This window comes from Priapulus caudatus, unplaced genomic scaffold (genome assembly GCF_000485595.1).
Source record: "Priapulus caudatus unplaced genomic scaffold, Priapulus_caudatus-5.0.1 Scaffold847, whole genome shotgun sequence".
Classification (NCBI taxonomy): domain Eukaryota; kingdom Metazoa; phylum Priapulida; class Priapulimorpha; order Priapulimorphida; family Priapulidae; genus Priapulus; species Priapulus caudatus.
In genome coordinates, this window is record NW_014577908.1 from 5,143 (window position 1) to 5,587 (window position 445).

Sequence of the window (445 nt, forward strand, 5' to 3'; positions counted from 1 at the left end):
TGTGCTTGCCGAACACCGAGACGAGGGAGCCGACGACGGGCCAGCCGCGGGGTCCGGGCGGCGCGCCACGCGGTCGCTTCACGTAGTACGACGACGCGAGAGCCGCGACGACGACCAACACGACGCTGATGATGTTACTGCTGAGAAACTGCAGCAGCTGCGCAACCACCGTCAGTGTAGAATGCATGATGTCTGCACCGGTCCGGTGCGGGGCACTAGACTCCTGGCGATAGTAGAAACTGTGCTCGTGTGACTGTGATAGTGGCAGTGGAAAGGTGTGATTATAAAGTGAGAAGAGAGAGGGACTGGAAAGCGAGTGGAAACTGCGAGAGAAAGGGATATATATATATATATATATATATATAGTATTAGATTAGATAGATAGATAGATAGATAGATAGATAGATAGATAGATAGATAGATAGATAGATAGATAGATAGATAG